The 18,495-nt window shown below is 38.3% G+C and overlaps 1 pseudogene; it reads right to left on the bottom strand.

Annotated features, from left to right (window-relative positions):
- Nucleotides 1–653: 653 nt before the first annotated feature.
- LOC123284041 (sodium/hydrogen exchanger 9B2-like) overlaps nucleotides 654–18,495 on the bottom strand; it is an 85,466-nt pseudogene continuing 67,624 nt past the window's right edge.

Here is an 18,495-nt window from a genome sequence, read left to right as displayed (position 1 = left end):
ACCTAGAGAACAGGAAGAGCCTGAAGACGTGGGTCACAAGAAACAACTAAGAAAGGGCTAGACCAGGGCACGTCTTAGCGGGAGGCAAACTCAGAGGGGCCACTGAAGTGGGGGACTCTGTGGAGCCAGGCAGGAAGTTGAATGAGGGCTTTTGTCATCCAAATAGGTGCAAGAGGAAGAGCCAATGAAGATACTTTGTGTACATAAAAATTTTGGTGGGGCCAATCAGTTACAATACTTCACAGAAAGGTAGTAAGAGGGGCAGAAATGGAGAAGAGGCAGATTAACAGGGAAAGCGAGGGGAGAAACTGATGAGAGATTACAATGTATTTAAAAAGAAAAGAGGATCCAAAAACAACTCAAGGCATGAGAGGCTAGGTGGCCACGCATCATAAAACTGTGGCGGCAACAGTCACTCAGAGCGAGCTGTTGGCCAGCAGAACGCCACACCGAACTCGGTCTTTCCCCTGTTAATCTGATATCGTGGTAGTACATTAAAGAGTATTTCTCCCCACACAGATTAAGATAATGATGGAGTGTTTGAAGCAAAAAGAAGAAGATAGAGAAATCAGGCTAGAAATGTAGAACATTACCACCTACATGGAAAGGGTAATGGCTGAAAATGCTGTTTAAAGAAATAACCACACTTTAAGTTCTGTTACATTTTAAGCTTAAATATTATATATTTCAATATCTATCTTGATAAAAGCAGCCTCTGGTACAGCTTTCTAATCATATATTTAGCATTCTCTCTTTTCACCTCTAAACTTCTTCAGAGGGCTCTCCTCGAACTTCTCCATCATTATTTTGATGTGCAGCTTTCTGGAGAAGCCTGGGGCCCAGCAAACCAATGAGGAGACTTCCAATTGGGGCTGTGATGAGGATGGACAAAAATGCCACTGTCAACACATCCATTCCATATTCTTCTAATTGTTTCTCTCCATGTGACCTTGCTGTGTCCAAGGCCACGGATCCTATTGCAGCCTGTAAAAGTTTAATGGTAAAGTTGGACACAGGCATATAAGACAGGCACATAGAAAAAAGGTGAATTATTTTATCATTTGCAAAAACAAACTGCTTGTTCTTTTGTTCAACTAAGAAAGTTCTTTCTTTCAAAGTGTACTGCAATTGGTTTTGGTATTCTGAAAATTCTCCTGCCCTGGCATGGGGAAGGGATGGTGATTCATATGTACTTAGTTGCAGAAGGCAGGGTTACAAAAATATCAGGCAAATATATTTCAAAACACAAGGTAAATACAGCCTCATGATATAATTGACTATAAGACGATTCTGTATACTAAATTCCTTATGAGTAAAGAAAGTCACTGGTCATCTCACTCTTTTATCTTCAGGAATCTGGAATTAAAAAAGAACAAGATGAAAAAGTGCAGTGAGCCCTGTGGCCGAGTGGTTAAGTTTGCATATTCCACTTCAGCGGCTGAGAGTTTTGCTAGTTTGGGGGTGGACATGGTACCGCTCATCAGGCCATGCTGAGGCGGCGTCCCACATAGCGCAACCAGTGGCACTCACAACTAGAATGCACAACTGTGTACTGAGGGGCTTTGGGGAGAAGAAGAAGAAGAAAAAAGAAGATTGGCAGCAGATGTTAGCTCAGATACCAATCTTTTAAAAAAAGTGTAGTGATACTTACTGGAAGATGGCAAAGTTTTAAATGAAAAAACATAAGAATATGTATTGCTATAGAGCTAAACTAATTGTTAAACATAAAGAAACCTGAAAGTGGTAGGCACTGTCAAAACTTGAAGGTAATCTTATTAGGTATTTGGTGAACTCTTTGCCTTAGGTCTTGGTGAAATGTTTTATTTAAAATTTGTCTACTGGGAAGTATTATGAAAACCTTCATTTTCTTTTAGAGGCAAAATGCCATATTAGTGCACTTGGGAAAATAATATATTAATCAATCTGGTTATTCCCTTATTCCACAAAACACAACAATGTTGTCCTCTAGGACAATGAATCAGAAGAGAGAATGCTGGTGTGGATGAGACACAATGGCAGAGACTACTAATTGCCCACAAATATCTGAATGCCCCTTTTCCCTTCTAAACTAGAACTCCTGAGTGTTAGCTGGTCACATTGCTGTCCAAACCAAGACTTTTTTTCATCCTTCTTTGCAACTAGATGAAGCTATATATCTAAGTTCTGGCCACTGAGAGGTGAGCAGAAGTGATAAATGCTACTTTTGGATTGTTCCCTGAAGAGAAATGGACACTTGCACATCATTCTTTTTCCCCTTCCCCCTGATGAGAAATGGTGAACTGATGGAAGGCACATGCTGAGGACAGTGTCACCCTGCCAGCTCTGGAGTGTCCATGCTGGACTGCTGGTGGGAGAGAAGGAAAAATCTATCTCACTTAGTCCCTGTATGTGAGGGCTCTTTGTTATTTCAGGTTCCTTGTACCATAACTAATTCAACATTTCAAGAATTCTTGGCAAGAACTGCACTCATTACAATGTATATTTCTCTTTCAGTTCTCCGTTGTGTGTGTATGTTTTGAGGTTTGTAGGTATGCTGATTTAAAATATATTGTGATTTAAAATATATTTCTTACAGCAGGTCATGGACCAAAAAGTTTGAAGAACACTAATATGGAAAAAAACATACAAGAAAGTCTTGTTTCTTAGGCAGTGGCAAAAGAAGAAAAAAGAAAATTCCATACAATACTTGCTTCACAGTACATACATTATTCACCACATCCAAGATAATTTCTCCTTATTATAAATTTGCTTTGACAGCAGGAAAGTGCTGTCTTTCAAATTTTAACCTTTAGAAACAAATCTTTCAAACCAAAGCTACTAGAGTAATTATTTTGATAGTTACCTAATAAAGTTACCAGAAGTAGTGTAGAAGCTGGAGACACTGAGGGAGAAACTATTCCACTTATTGTACCATATAAACCTCACAGTATTCTTAGCCATTATGTCCCAGACATCTTTCAAAGTCTGATGAAAAAAAAACTTCTCTGGGATAATGCCCAAACCTATAGCCACACCAAATCTGGCATATAGTTACAGAGCATACACAACCCTCAAAGTTTCCTAAATTAAAAATATCTGATTTTCATCTCACGAAATAGAAATTTACATATTTAAATAATTGCAAAATAATCAAGGATGCAACAGTTAAATCTTGTTTGCTATAATTAGTCTGAAAATATACAATACAATCAGGGCTATTTGCAACAAATGATAATCTATACAGTTCTAATTTAATTAGCAATTATAGGTATTCTACCAAATGCATGGTCAATAATTTCAAGCACCTGTTAGTGCCTTGTTAGAGTGCACAAATTTTGGGTCATGTGATTGAGACAACTGACAGGAAGTACAGCTAGTTTGAAAAATTTAATATTAACTAATAATCTAGGAAATCAATAAAGCATTTTCTGAGTTGTTTCTCAATAAATCTTTCTCCATTATATATAAAGACCGAGGTTGAGCATAACTGATCATCAATCATATTGACAGTGAAGTATTTCCAAACACTAACATGGGCCGCGCTATTTCTGTTTCACTCTCTTCTTAGAAGACATCAAAACGAAAAATCTCTAGGTGATTCAGAGAGCTCTGACTGATGAAAATTCAAACTCTTCCCTCCCTCTACTACTGCTTTCTAGTAACATAGGGATTTATTGGATTTTCAGTTGTACCCTGGAGATCTAAAGAAATTTAAATGAGCCATCATATTAAAGGAATCAGCATACCAAAAATAAAACTTTTAGAGTAGATTAGTAAAAATTCTTTTCATAAATCAAACTTTAGTTACTTTTGTTCACCAAATTTGGACAAGCCCTCTTATTCAAAATTTTAAGGGATCATATTGAAATAGGAGTTAAGATCCATCATTACCTGGACTGTGGCCTTTGGAAGCCATGCAAATGAAATAAATATCTTTTCCTTTATGTTAAAACCAGCAAAACACACCATCAGAAATGTAGTCAAAATTCGTATCAGTACTGCAATACCCAGGGTGGCAACACAAAGGCCTGTAAGAAATACTCAATTTTTAGACATAACGAAATACTGGGGAAGAAATGGAATCTCCTGATTATTGATTCAAAATTCTATCAACAGAAATAATCTAAAAACATTAAAAAATTAAAAAGACAAAAATGATTAGGCATAATTTGTCAAAACATCAATATTAAGGATCAATCAGACCATTTGTTTAAAAGAAGGTATTTGCCCTAAATTAAAGCCAGAAATTAACTAAATATATTTGAATTTCCACAAAGGAGATTTGAATGTTATTTATCTTATGCTTTATAGCAAGAACCACACTTTTTCCCATGTGTTTATTTAACAAGAATTTATTAAACTATAACTACGCATAACAGAATTTGGACTAGGTTCTGATACCCAAACACGCATAACGTACAGACTTTGCCTCCATGAACTCCAAAGTCAGAGGAAGACAGAAACATAAAGAACCAAAAGGTGAGTGCAGTGTAAATATACCGGTAAGAGGGCGCAGAAGAGAAAAAACTTAATATTTTCATCAAAGTGGTTGAGAATTCTTTACAGAGGATAAGACCAGAGGTGATATTCAAAATATTTATCAGCAAGTATGGAGGCAATCAGGCAGTCAGAAGAGAGCTGGCTGGGCACTGACCAGTCAGAATAGACACTGGCTTCTACACCTGTTTCCCCATACTGGTGTGTGCACTGACTGCCCATCACCCTGGCTGATGTGTACAGCTACTTCGTTCAGTCCTTCAGAATCCTTTGCTGATAAAGGTAAGTTCATTCTGATTTGCAAAATAAGAGATTGTGACTAGGGCAAGGCAAGCTACCGGACCTGAGAAAGGCAAAGCTAAGGTGAGTACTAGGTAATAGGGTGGTTTTTGAAAAAGTAACATTTGTTGAGTGCTTGCTCTGTGCTAGGTTCTGTATTAAGCTTTAAATGCATCTCTTTACTTAATCTTTACAACCTGTGGAGTAATTATTCTCACTTTACAGTTGAAAAAAAATGAAGATCAGAAAGGATAAATAACTTTCTCAAGTTCAAGAGGCTGGTAAAACACCAGACAGACATTGCTTGATGCTCTATTGTGAATCTGCAACATGGTTTCTTTATGAAAAGGTTCTGTGGCTCTTTATTGGAGGGTATTTTTCCCAGCGTGGTAGATTTTCAAAAGTATTTGTTGCCTTAAGTACAAGATACAAAAGGGACGATCCCATTCCCAGGAGGGAGCAGTCTGGGGAGGATGATGAGGAAGCCTTGGACACACTGAGCCTCAAGTTTTGTGGGATTTACAAGTGGTGATGTCCAAGCAGCAACTGGCTATGTTGAATTCGAGATAAAGATTTTGCAATTACATAGTTTATAATCGAAGCCACTGAGTGTAGCTGAGCTCAGAGAAATGATACCCAGCGTGAAGTGTAGAAATCTTTTGAAAGAACTTGGAGGAAGAGCAGCACTTAAGCCATATATAGTGTAAAGGAAGACTCAGAGGGCACTGGAAAATGTAAAAATTCAACGTAAAAAGTGTTGTAAAGAGGTCAATAGCGTCCAATGCTGCTGAGAGATCAAGTCAAGTCAAGACTAACACGTATTTCGTGTATCCAGCAATACGACCGTGGTGAGGGCGGGGCTGGTTGTGGAATGGGGCAGAAGCTGGGCTGAAATGTTCTGAGGGAGGGCATGAGAGTTGAAATGGAAAAGGGGGACACAGTTACCTCTTTAGAAAAGTTTGAAAAGAGGAAGAGAGAGAGAGAGTGGTAGGTGAGGGGGGAAGTGAAATGAAGAAGGGATATATATATATATATGTATATATATTTATTCAAATTTTGACTGTGGTAAAATACACGTAAAATTTACCATCTTAACAATTTTTAAGTGTACAGTTCAGCAGCATTAAGTTAAACACTCACATTTTTGTGCAACCAATCTCCAGAACATTTTCATCTTGCAAAGCTGAAACTCTACACCCATTAAACAGCAAGTCCCCATTTCCCCGCCTAAACCCTGGCAGCCACCGCTCTCCTTTCTGTCCTTATGAATTTGACTCCTCTGGATGCCTCACAGGAGTGGGATCATGCGGGATTTGTCTTTCTGTAACTGGCTTATCTTACCCAGTGTAATGTCCTCAGGTTCATCTATGTTGTCACATGCGTCAGAATAGAAAGATACTATTTTAAGATAGGAGAGATTAAAATCTGTTTCAATTCTGCAGAAGAGAAAGCTGTGACAAGGATATCTGAAGATGTGTCAGAAAAAGGGGAGACTCTGTGTGAGATCTAGAAGGAGGTGGCAGGGATGGGATCCCTAGTATGGACGGAATAATACTGTGATGCAAGAAAAGAAGGAAATAATGAGTACAGGTCTTTCTTGATGTACGATGGGGTTACATCCTGATAAACCAATCATAAGTTGAAAGTCAACTTTAAGTCAAAATATTGTAAGTCAAAAATACACTTTGGGCTGGCCTGGTGGCATAGTGGTTAAGTTCGCACCTGCCGCTTCAGCAGCCCAGGGTTCCCAGGCTTGGATCCCAGGTGTGGACCTAGCACCGCTCTCAAGTCATGCCGTGGCGGTATCCCACATACAAATTAGAAGAAGACTGGCACAGGTGTTAGCTCAGCGACAATCTTCCTCAAGCAAAAAGAGGAAGATTGGCAACAGATGTTAGCTCAGGGCCAATCTTCCTCACCAAAAGAAAGAAAGAAAGAAAGAAAAAGAAAAAAATGCATTTAATACACCTAACCTACCAAATATCATACCTTAGCCTAGCCTACCTTAAATGTACTAGGAACACTTACATTAGCCTACAGTTAGGCAATCATCCAATACAAAGCCTATTTGATAATAAAATGTTCACTATCTTATGTAATTTCTTGAATACTTACTGAAACTGAGAAACAGAAAGGGTAGAAGTGTATGGGTCGTTTGCCCTCATGATCCTGTGGTGACTAGAGCTGCAGCTCACTGGCGGCTGCCCAGCATCTCGAGAAAGGATCATATGGCATATCGCTAGCCGGGGAAAAGATCAAAATTCAAAATTCGAAGTATGGTTTCTAATGACTGCATATCACTTTCATACCATGGTAAAGTCAAAAAATCCTAAGTCAAACCATCGTCAGTCGGGGACCATCTGTATACGTGTACAAATTAATTTTTGAGTATGGTACTAAAAGTCAACAGTTTTAATATGATGGCTTTTGAATGTATGAATGAATAAAAGAATGAATGAACAAACATTTCTATCCCATGGATACATATTATAGAACTGCCTAATTATCTTTAAAATTCTGGCCCTTGATCAGGACAAGCCTAGATGAACATTCTTATCGTTGGAAAAAAATTTTAAGGCCTGCATTTTCTTGATAGTAGTTAAGAGCGACACTTTTCTTTACAAGCAACAATATTTAAGGCATAAAATTTACTGTCTTAGATTGACAAACATTCTTTTCTAACCAACTGCTTAAAAGATCAGTATTAACTTTTTATATAATTGTGACAATGGGAACCACCAAATATAAACCTACTACAGATACTACAACTGAATATAAAAAGTTGATTTTAGCAAAAACACTACTTTGAAATTCTCACCCACAGTTTCTGGTCTGAGAGATGCAATAGATACCTCTGCTCCAATCAGTCCAAAGAGAAGGGGCTGGAAGATATCCCAGGCCACTGCAATAATCTTTTCAACCTCTGCCTAAAAGAAACACACATACACATACAGGGATTTTTATTATGTGAAGTTAGAAGATCTAAGAATTTTACTAATTTGAAATCTGAGTCAATTTGACCTGAGATAGGCTTTATCTATGTGGCATCTATAAATAAGAAGGTAGCTAGAATACAGCAAAAAATTGCATAAAGATACTTCTAACAGTTAAGGTATTACATAAGGTGCGTTGGTGTTGGTTTGCAAAAGGATGTTAACTATAAAGAATCTCATCAAGTCATCTCAGGAGGACTTCGACTTCTGAATACATGATGTGTGTGTCCATAATACTTAGTATTACTTTATAGTTAATTTTCACTCAACAATATGATTAAAAGATCTTGTAATATTTATACATATATCTAGAAATGCACCTTATTGCTGCATAATAATGTATGATATGGAAGTACCATAGTTTATTCAACCATTTCTTTATTAATAGACCTTTAAGTTGTTTCCAATTTTATTTTATTATAAAAGAATACTGTTTATGACTATCTCAAATCATGCACAAAAATAAAATTCCGGTATAGTGAAGTGCTGTGCCAGTTATTAACTTACTGCCCCTCGGCTCCAAATCCTCCTTTCAATTGTTGCTCTGCAGAAGATGGAGCCAGGGGCTGGCCCAGTGGCCGAGTAGTTAAGTTCGCGCGCTCTGCTTTGGCGGCCGCGGGTTTCGCCAGTTCGATTTCTGGATGTGGACGTGGCGCTGCTCAACAAGCCATGCTGGGGTGGCATCCCGCATGCCACAACTGGAAGGACCCACAACTAAAAACACACAACTATGTACCGGGGGGCTTGGGAAAAATAAAATCTCAAAAAAAAAAAAAAAAAGAAGATGGAGCTGGACCCTTTTAAGTCTTTCCCCTTTGCTAGCTGGACCATATTAAATTTTGCCACTAGAGGGCGCCCAAGAGCTACTCCAAGAGGAAGGCGCTCGTCTGGTTCGGTGGCTCCTCCTAGCAGGATGCTTCCGCACCGGGTCCTGCGGCCCGGGTGGCTTCTCCAGAGCCAGGCTCCTAGGGTGTATGGCGGCCAGCAGCACTCAGCGGTCAGCAGCTGCCCCCAGCCTCCTCCTCGGGTGATTTCATAGCCAACTGCCCTGGGCAACATACCACCCCATACACCTTTAGAGGGTAGATTTCCAGCAACTTCTGCAGGCAGGGTACCATGGTGACTTCTCTGCCATCCAGTGAACCAAGGCTCTAACAAGGCTTGGGTTCTCAGCCCTGGGTGCCGAAGTAGGTGGGGTGGGGTGGGGAGGTGGAAGCGGATGCTGCATCTCAGCCCTAGGGGTTTATAGCTGCTATTCCTATATTCTTTAGGGGCCTCTTTACATCTTACAAGACAATCCCCAGTATGGTTAATAATAAGCTTTCCCTATTCCAGTTACTATATGGTTTCTCATTCCTTCTAAGACCCTAATTGATATAAGTACTAACTTTATGACACACAATACAAAAACCCTTGGAAAAGATTGACATAATTGACTAGAATAAAACGAAAATATTTTGTGGCAAAAGAAACCATAAAAAAGGATAGGTGACAAACCAGGGGAAAATATCTGTACCATGTGTAACAGAATAAGGAGCAATATCCAATCAATAAGAAAAAGACATAGAACCTAATCGAAAAATGGGCAAGGCATACACACAAGTAATTTGTACCAGAAGAAACACAAGGGCCAAAAAACATGAGATACTAAAACTCAGTAATCAGAGAAACACAAATTAAAATGATATACCATATATTTTTTTTGGGGGGGGAGCCATCATATTGGAAAAAAACACTAAAAAGTTTTAATAATGTCTAGTATTTATAAGACTGTAAGGAAACTCAGCAATTGGTAGGAGAGCAAATTGATAATGCTTTTTTTGTAGGGCAATTTAGCAGTACCCTTAACAGTGTCTAAGAATTTACATTTAACAGATTTTTTCAATCAACTAATAAGAATCTATGTTTTTGAACGACATTTTAACATTTTTTTACCATTTTTACACATCTAAGGATCTATACTTTCATTTACGTACTCAGCAGTTTGACAAAGGAGGATTACCTCGTTTCCCTATTTTCTTAATTTTTGTTATTTCTGGTATGTTTATTAAGGTGAAGATTCTATTTCCTCTTAGTTTATAAATGTTTAAAGACACCGTATATGAGGGGTTGGTTGATTTATTTATATAGTTCTATTCCTATATCATTATAAAGTTATGTTTTCACATCGTAAGGAATCAGATCATGACTGAGGTTCAAATTCTGCCACACACCAACTGCAAGCCACTCGCCTCTCAGCACCTAATTTTCCTCATTTGTAAAATGAGAGGTTTACATTAGATAACGTCCAAGATCCTTTATCACTTAATGACAGTGAATCGTCTGCCAAACTAAGGTCCAGATGCCACCCTTCTACATATCTTTAAATTTTACTTTTTAATTTAGTTTTTAGAGTATATCATAGCTAAAGTTCAGACTTTAGCTGATATCCATAGTTGTAAAGAACAAAAATCAACTCTATTAATTTTAGGTTACTTAGCCTTCTGTTGCCATGACTAATGGCTTAACAGAAGTCCTCGAAAGTATTTCATGTACTGAGAACTCCAATGAAAGCAGAGGCATATTGAGTTTTCTCTATCAAATTGTTTTTATTTCTAAACTTGGACAAAGGCCACAATTTGGTTTTTTTTTTTTTCTCGCTGAGGAAGATTCGCCCTGAGCCAACATCAGTTGCCAGTCTTCCTCTATTTTGTATGTGAGCTGCTGTCACAGCATGGCCACTGATAGACAAGTGGTGTACATCTGTGCCTGGGAACTGAACCCAGACCACCAAAGCGGAGCATGCTGAACTTAATCACTAGACCACCAGGGCTGGCCCCACGATTTGGTTTTTGATTGTAATACTGTAGACTAATTTAATATCAGACATGGCCCTATATATTGTAAAACTTAAAGATGAGAGAGGAGCCACAATGTACCTTCTTGTGGGTTTTTTTGTAACTTCAAAACTAAAATGAATCTGTTTATAAAGAAAATAGAGGGGCTGGCCCCGTGGTGTGGTAGTTAAGTTTGGCACACTCCACTTTGGTGGCCCAGGTTTGCAGGTTCAGATCCCAGGCGTGGACCTACACCATTCATCAGCCATGCTGTGGTGGTGACCCACATACAAAGTAGAGGAAGACTGGTGCAGATGTTAGCTCAGTGACAATCTTCCCCAAGCAAAAATAAAAAGAAGAAGATTGGCAATGGATATTAGCTCAGGGTGAATCTTCCTCAGGAAAAAAAAAAGAAAGAAAAAGGAGTCATCAAATAGGCTAAGTACAAAAGAAGACATGAGTTCAGAGGAATGAAGACTGTGGTGTCCACTGAAAGTTAAGGCCACTTTACCTATCTGTATGCACCATTAGTAAGAATCTTCAACAATGGAAATCACTTTCCATTATGGACAAAAAGAGAAAGTTAAGAGAAACAGAAGTTTCATCATGAGTTAAATATCTACTTAAGCTGACACTTCTCTTCTTAGAGAGAAGATTTCAAGATTCAGAAGATTGAAAATATATCAAGAAAAACATCCTGTAGCTGTTAAAGTCATCAGAAGAAGCACTGCATTTGAAAACAGATGAAAAATATAGATGAAAAAGGCCTTAAAAAAGTGAGTGCATTTGAATACAATAATGGCAAGATTATAAGGAAAACCAAGCAGGAAAGTATGAGATAATGTCAGAAAACTACAGGCGCAAACAAAATTTTATAAAATATTGTAGCTTGTCAAAGCATAATTCAACAACAATATAGCTACAGCACTGAGTTTACAAGTGTTTTATTTCCATTTTCCCACATAATAGCCACAATAATTCTTTAGTGATTATTATTATTTTTTTCAGTGTACAGTTGAGGAAACTGAGTATTAGAGAAGGTAAGTGACTTGCTTGGGATTACACATCTAGACAGTAGAATCTCTGGGACTGGAATCCCAATTTCCATAGATTAAATTTTATGCTCTTTTTATTACATTGTGCTGCTCAGAGATAGTCATAAAAATTATTAGTGTGTTCTGACTAAGCACTTTGCCTTATATAGATTATTTCACTTAATCCTCCACTCTATGAAGTTGTTGCTATTATCATTCCCCACTTGAGAGATATGGAAATCGAAGACTGAGAAGTCAGATACTTTGTACATGGGCATACAGCTACTCAGGTGTAGGGCTGAGCTTAATCCAGGAAGTCTGAGTGCTCAGACCCTATGCTACACCATGGAACAAGGAGGAAAAGCAGTCCAAAACCTGGACTCATTGATTTGGTGCCTCCAGAAGTAGGGACTTGCCTGAGTACTAAATTAGAAAAGATATGGAGAGTGTCTGCCATATAAGTGATTCAATGAAGGTTTTTTTACCCTGTCTTTAGGAAATCATTTTCATATACTCAAACAGTGTGTTTTCATCCTGGCTCTGCCACTTATTAGCTTGGTGACCTTAGGCACTCTATCTACTATCTCTAGGCCTTGGTATCCTCATTTGTAAAATGGGTCTCGTATCTACCTCTCAAGGTTATTGCAAAGAATAAATGAGATAACATAGGTAAGACTTCACTAGGAAAGGAATCTTTAAGAAAAAATAAACTGAGGAAAGGTCATAATAAGAGATTGATAGATCGGACCACGTGAAACTATAAGATATTTGTGTGTTAAAAATGAACAATAAAAAAAGGCACAAAGGGCTAATATCATATATATAATCAGTACATTCAACTTTAGGAGATAATGGACAAAAAACCTATCAAAGAAAAAGAAAAAATACAAATAGCTAAATATATGAAAAAGCATTCAATTTTATTGTTAAGCAAGGAGGCATAAAACAAAAAAAGATACCACTTTTGACTATCAGTAAGGATAAAAATTAAAAACAATAATATTCTAAGGCAGTGTTTCACAAAGTGTGGTCCCCAGGGAAGCAGCATCAGCATCACCTGGTAACTGATCAGAAGTACACATTCTCAGGCCCCACCGTAGTCTAACTAAATCAGAAATTCGGGGTGGGGTCCACAAGTCCAATTTAACAAGACTTCCAGGTGGTGCTAAAGTTGGATAAACATTATTCTAAGCTGATGACGATGTAATGATATAGGTACCTCACATATTACTGGTGGAAAAGTAAATGGATACAACTCTAGAAAGCAACCAGTTTGGTAATACGTGTCAAAAACCTAAAAATGTTCATGTTATTTGACCCAAAAAAATTAGCATTAAGAATCTGCCCTAAGGAAACGATATTGGATTTCAGCATAATTTAAAATAGCAGAGACTGGTTTTAAAAAGCTTATGGTGCATCCACGTGTGTGTGTGTGTGTGTGTGTGTGTGTGTGTGTAAAGAGACATACATAGGAGATTAACCAGAGGTAAATATGAAAAAAAAAGCTGTCAGTTCTCTCTCCGGGTTTTGGGATTACATTGATCTTCTATGTAATCAGCCAGGCTGCTGGCAATTCAGGCAAAGTTATGGCAAATGCAGAAAAACAGATGATTTGTTTGGTTTATAACGGTCTTTTCTACATGACTCACATCCTCGTTTTCTGAAGAATCGTGTAACCGGAACTGGCCGGGCCCCCTCCCTTGTCTTCTGCGCGAGTGGCTCACGTCCACTTGCGGTGGGCACCCGTCTTCCCCTCGACGTCTGTTGCTAAAACTACTCTTTTATGTTCTATTCCAAATGATATGGTTCCTTTTCACTGTTTATTTTTTATCCTATCATTTATTAATTTACAAACAATCTGAAATTGCAAAGTTTGGAAGTATAATGTTTTTAATACACTTGCTATATGTTATTCGAATAGATGTCGAAACATAAAAACGTGCCCTGCACAATGATGGTATATTCTGGTCACTTTGGAGTCGATAAACCTGAGTTAAATCCCAGTGCCACTTTCTAATTTTGTGACCTTGGACATGTTATTTAAGTCCTTCTGACTTACAGTCTCTATAAAATGTAAATGGTAATATTTTTTCAAAGGTTTTTTTGATGAGAATAAATGAGAATATCCCCTCACTGGCTAGCACAGGGCCATACGGAGTGGCAATAAAAATTGATTAATTCTCTTCCCTCTTTTCACCCATGACAGTATAATATAATGAGTTGGTTGTAATTTTTGAAGACTTTTAAACAAGTGACAACAGAAAGCATTTACCTATAAAATTCAATTTGAAGAAACTTACTACAAGCATATTTGAGAATTTTCCTGTTGAATAAATGAAAGGAAATAAACCAAAATAGTTTACAGAGCTGTTGGCTTTAGGTGGAGAAATTACAAATCATTTTTTCTTTCCTTTTATCTGACTTTTAAAAAATTTTTCAAAGTTCTACAATAAGCATATACCGCTTTCATACTCAGAAATCAAATAAACTTTATTCTAAACAATATTCTCTTTGGTAATTTATTTTTTTAAATGCTAAAAAAGGTTACCATTCAAAAGTGAAGGGACAGTTTGTAAAATGCTAATGTCAGGCAAGCTCCCAGATGCTCGACAAGGGTCACAGTGCACACACAGTGGCATGCCTTCACGGAGTGAAGACTGCGAGCTCTGTCCCGGACAAGGGGGCCAGAGTGCTCCGAGAGCAGTGCGCTGGTCAGCAGCCCAGGCAGGATGGAAGGCACTCAGCAGTGAGCGCTCAGCGAGGAGCCAGGGAGCTGAGATCAGACCCGAGACTGAACAGCAATGTGTGATCACCTGCCTCGGCCTGCAAGGAAAGTGAAGCCACGGAAAAGCAAATTTTGACAAGAGCAAATGTTTACAAGAGATGAGGGATGATAAGAGGACCCAATTTATACTGGGAAGTTTATGCTTTAGCTTTCCTCTTGTCAGATGTTAAGTTACGTGAAATCACAAAGGAGAATTTAATAATACGGGTGCTGCTAAGGAAAAAAAAGTAGACCTGAAATAAGCCTTACAGGCAAGCCTCCCCAGGAGGACGCAGCAGCCCTGGGCCCATGCAGTGCCTGCAGCAGGGCTCTGCAGAGCCTTGCTCCTTGCCTGCAAAGCCCAATCCACTGCGGCCTGCTTTCCTGGGGCCTCAGTCCCTTATCTACACAAGGCTCCAGGCAGCCCCACCAATCCACCCTCCTCTACAGCAAAGGGATGCCCAACTGCACATGTCTTGCCTCCCGAGAGTGAAAGCCTCCAACGGAGTGCCATGTGCCCACAGTGAAGCCCTGCCTCTACAGACCTCTGCAGAGACCGCTCACCTGCAGGGCACTGCACACCCAACCTCAGGACTGATAATCAACATATATTTTTCATGTAGTATTATTTTAAGCTGAATTATTTTCAACAGTTGTCTTTGGTTTTCCCAAATGATATATGTGTATTTAGTTTAGGTCACCCACATCTAATTTCTTCATGAAGCAGAATAGTATATGATCCTCTCAAGTTCAAATCCATAAAAATGTACCTTGAAATTAAATAAATGGCAACCAGCTAATTTCCATAATACACATAAAGGAAATGAATAATTTTAATGATCTTGAAAGTCAGTAAGAAAAACAGACAATCGTAAAAAATGGGCACAGGCTTTTGAATAAACTGGCTAGTAAATATATGACAAGATGATTAGCTCCACTTGTAAAGAAATACAAATCAGATCAATAATGAGAAACATTTTTCACCTGTCAGATTAGCAAAATATCTAAAGATTGAAAGTACACAGATCAGAAAAACAGATCCTTTCACAAACTGTTGGTGGGAATATAAATTGGTACTGCTGTTTAAGAGGGCAACTCAAGGGGCTGGCTGCATGGCTGAGTGGTTAAGTTCGTGCACTCTGCTTTGGCGGCCTGGGTTCACCAGTTTGGATCCTGGGCACAGACCTACTACACACCGCTTGTCAGGCCATGTTGTGGCGGCGTCCCACATAGAAGAACTAGAATGACCTACAACTAGGATATACAACTACGTACTGGGGCTTTGGGGAGGAAAAAAAGAGGAAGATTGGCAATAGCTGTTAGCTCAGGGCCAATCTTCCTCACCAAAAAATTTTTAAAAAGCATACGTTAAAAAAAGGGCAAATTGATACTATCAAAAGTATCAATGTGCATACTCTTTCATAGAGAAATCCTATTTCTAGAAATTAATCCTATAGATACACTCAAAGATATGCTATATTTTGTTGATTTTAAGAAACACACTTTTTCATTTCTGAAATTAGGAAGTGATGTCATAGTTTAATTGGCAGCATTCTTTTTCTCTCTTGGTGGCATGTAAAATAATGGTGCTTCTTAGACTTGATAGTGTCTTAGTGGTATATGCAAGGATATTTTATTGATGCACTTTTTGTCTTGGCAGAAAATTAGAAACAATTTAAATGTCTGTTAAATTAAATTTAGGCAGGAAACTGGTTAAATAAAGTACAGTACAGCTATACAATGCAATACTCTGCAACCCTTACAAAGAATAAGGGAGGCATCATGGAAATATGACCATGATACATTTTAAGTAAAAACATCAAGTTATAGATTGGTATGTAACAGGAAAAAAGGAAGTGTATGTGTGCATTTGGGCATACATTTGTATATGTACAGAAAATAGCTCTTATGATTAATTTTATTAACTTGATATTATGAAAGTATCTGGAAAAGAACTAATCTAATCAGAAAGTAGTCATGAGAAGAAGAACTTAAAATGAAATTCACCTTTTCACTGCTCCATCCCATGCCTGCAAGGAAAGCCATGAGCAACGTACACAGTCCTCCTGACCCAGGGAAACCAAGATACACACTGCTGAACACCGACAGCACAGACAGCCCCAAAACAAGGCATGCCCGCTTCCATACAAGTTTGTCCTTGAGGAGAAAAAACGTGGATTAGCTCAATTATTTCATAGAACTGATTTTTAATTATTGATTTTTCCATATTCAGGACTTAGTAGAAAATAAAAATGTCTGTATCTGTGCACATAAATGCATGACATAACATTTACTTTCTTTTCCTTAACAAAAGTAGAGTTAGCATGTGTACAAACGCAGCTTCCCCGTTCAGGAACCTCAGTGAGCCTCCTCTGAAGTCATTGACGCAGAAGTCCGCAGGGCTGAACGGAGCAGCAGAAAAGAGTGTGTGGGCTTTGGAAGTGGACAAATTAGGGTTAAAATGCAAGCTCTTTCCCACCATTGGCTATGCAGTGGCCATATTACTTAGCCTCTCCAAGCTTTGTTTCCTCCTCCTTGAAAGCAGTTACATCATGGGGTTTTTGTGAAGCTTAAAGATATGATATCTCTATTATTTTTAGGTTCTCTATTTACTCTTTAATGTGATGCTCTCCAGTTCTTCTTTCTAAATCTTTGAATACCAAGAAACTCTAGGTGGCTGTAGACTGAGAGGAGTCTGTGGTGTTGATTTTTAAAATCTAAGCAATGTGCTCCTCTCTTTCGTTACTTGTCCCTGTTCAGCCTTTAAACTTCTTGATTGCTTTAGAAGGCAGCAGGTCCTTAGAAGGGTTCGACTGGAAGCGCACAGGCCCTGGCAGTGGATGAACTGAGTTCATACCCAGCTCTACGGCGTTCTAGCTACGTGACCTTGTTTAAGTCATCTCTCCCTGAGCCTCAGCAGTGAAATGGTCATATTAAAGGTATTCTCTTCATGGGTTATTGTGTGGATTGCACTAGATCAGCGCTTCCCAACAGAACGATCAGTGATGCTGGAAATTTCTATGTCTGTACTGTCTCTGGAAATGTCCTGTGTCTGCTGGAGCTGCATGTAGATAGTCGCTGCCCTGATGAGCACAGCGGGACTTTACTCAACTCACCTGTCATTTTATACACAGTAAGCAACAAAATGTAAGCCATCATTTTTCTTTGTACTTTGTTGCATAATTAGAAAATCCTTGAATTTTCTTTTATGCATTCATAAAATCTTTTACAGACTATTTTACTTGGAGTTTTTTTGCAGCACAATAAAAATTCAAATCAACATACATTCTGATAATGCAAACATTAATTTTCTTAATTAAAGTTTTACTTCAGTTAAGATTTGAATTCCATTCAAAATGCTCTGAAATCTCAAAATAACACCAATTCTTTTAGAAAAGAAAAGATTTTTATATGTTTACCTATCAGAAGAGACTAAAGAGGGTAAAGGAAAACAAACAAGCCTTTGTTTCTCATTAAGAATCACTATGTACAGTAAAGAACTTCAATCTACTCGGTGAGAAAGAGACTATATTTTAATGAAATGTTAAGGTCTATCTATTTGATAGTATTAGAATCTAAGGTATTTTGACACTAAAACCGTGGGCCCAAAGAACCATTTTATATCTTGATTTAGTTGAGTATTATGAATAATAATAAAAATAAAAAATAAATTAATTAAAAAAATAAGACTTGCGGGGCTGGCTGGGTGGCGCAGTGGTTAAGCTCGCACGTTCCACTTCGGCGGCCCATGGTTGGCCAGTTCGGATCCCAGGTGCAACCTATGCACTGTTTGTCCAGCCATGCTGTGGCAGGCGTCCCACATATAAAGTAGAGGAAGATGGGTACGGATGTTAGCTCAGGGCCAGTGTTCCTCAGCAAAAAGAGGAGGATTGGCAGCAGATGTTAGCTCAGGGCTAATCTTTCCTCAAAAAAATGAAAATAAAAATAAGACTTGCATATCCTATTAGTTTGGAATTCATGTTATTTGTTTTACAGTGCAAGCTGAAGTGTACAGAATATAAATAGGAGAAGAAAATCCCAGGACTGCATTAACATCTTCAAGGTTTAGCTGTCTTCCTAAGCCTCACAGACAGCACTGACAGAGCAGCAAGCAGTTTTAAAATGGGGGTCAT

The sequence above is a fragment of the Equus asinus genome, unplaced genomic scaffold, assembly GCF_041296235.1.
Source record: "Equus asinus isolate D_3611 breed Donkey unplaced genomic scaffold, EquAss-T2T_v2 contig_1, whole genome shotgun sequence".
NCBI classification, from domain to species: domain Eukaryota; kingdom Metazoa; phylum Chordata; class Mammalia; order Perissodactyla; family Equidae; genus Equus; species Equus asinus.
Note: the sequence above shows the minus strand (reverse complement) of the source record. Positions and strands in the feature narration are given on the sequence as shown.